The following is a 1,222-nucleotide window of genomic DNA, read 5'->3' on the forward strand; positions in this document are numbered from 1 at the left end:
GGACTAGTACCACTAGCCTTCCGCATTCCTCTCTTTTCCTCTTGTCCATCTTTCGGCTTTTCTCAGCTATGTCTTTATTTTTACAGTGTTGAGTCTGATAACATTTGCCTTCTCTATCTGGAAATATTTTCCTTGCATTGCCCATTGATCGAGTCTAAAGGTTGCAAGCTGTCTTAGTCCCTTTAGTGTTGCTATGAAGGAATACCTGAGGTTGGGTAATTTATAAAGAAAAGAGTTTTATTTGGCTCACGATTCTGCTGCTGGAAGATTGGGCATCTGGGGAAAGCCTCAGGCTGCTTCCACACATACTGAAAGGCAGAGAGGAGCTGGCGTGTGCAGGGATCAGATGGTGAGAGAGAAGGCAAGACAGAGAGGAAGAAGGTCCAGGCTCTTTCTAACAACCAGCTAAGGTCCCAGGCTCTTTCTAACAACCAGCTCTCCTGGGAACTAATAGAGCAAAAATTCACTCACTGCCTCCCTGCCCCCCAGGGAGAGCATTAGTCTATTCATGAGGAATCCACGCCCATGACCCAAACACCTCCCATTAGGCACCGCCTCCAACATAGAGGATCAGATTTCAACGAGGTTCCAAAGGGTCGAATATCCAAACCACAGCACAAGCCAGTGAGCAGTGTTAATGTAAATACTCTCCGTAGAAGAGCCAAGTAGTGCTTGCTGTGATTATACTTCCCTCTCTATAATTCTAATATCACAACTTCAGCATCACTCAAAGTAGACAGTTCTTAATATCTTTTTCTTTAAAATTTTTTAACATATATTTTTATTAAAACATATAAAAAATATGGAACACTTCATGAATTTGCATGTCATCCTTGCGCAGGGGCCATGCTAATCTTCCAATTTTAGTATATCGTTCCAATTTTAGTATATGTACTGTAATCCACCCGCCTTGATCTCCCAAAGTGCTGGAATTACAGGCATGTGCCACCGTGCCCAGCTGCTCTAATATCTTTTCCAATTGAGTTCATTCTGCTAATTTTTACCAGTTGCTCTAAATCATGGCATTTTTTTTTTTTTTTTTGAGACAGTCTCACTTTGTGTCACCCAGGCTGGAGTGTAATGGCGTGATCTTGGCTTACTGCAACCTCCACCTCCCGAGTTCAAGTGATTTTTATGCCTCAGCCTCCTGAGTAGTTGGGATTACAGGGTGCACCATCACACCTGGCTAATTTTTGCATTTTTAGTAGAAACGGAGTTTCAC

At 42.7% G+C, this 1,222-nt stretch overlaps 1 non-coding gene across 1 annotated transcript; it reads right to left on the minus strand.

The window, feature by feature from the left end:
- Positions 1 to 796: 796 nt before the first annotated feature.
- Positions 797 to 905, minus strand: LOC116466138 (U6 spliceosomal RNA). Its single transcript, XR_004247391.1, has one exon. It is a non-coding gene; the product is annotated as a U6 spliceosomal RNA (small nuclear RNA).
- Between the last annotated feature and the right edge of the window lie 317 nt (positions 906 to 1,222).

This window comes from Hylobates moloch, unplaced genomic scaffold, assembly GCF_009828535.3.
Source record: "Hylobates moloch isolate HMO894 unplaced genomic scaffold, HMol_V3 SCAFFOLD_3, whole genome shotgun sequence".
Taxonomy (NCBI): domain Eukaryota; kingdom Metazoa; phylum Chordata; class Mammalia; order Primates; family Hylobatidae; genus Hylobates; species Hylobates moloch.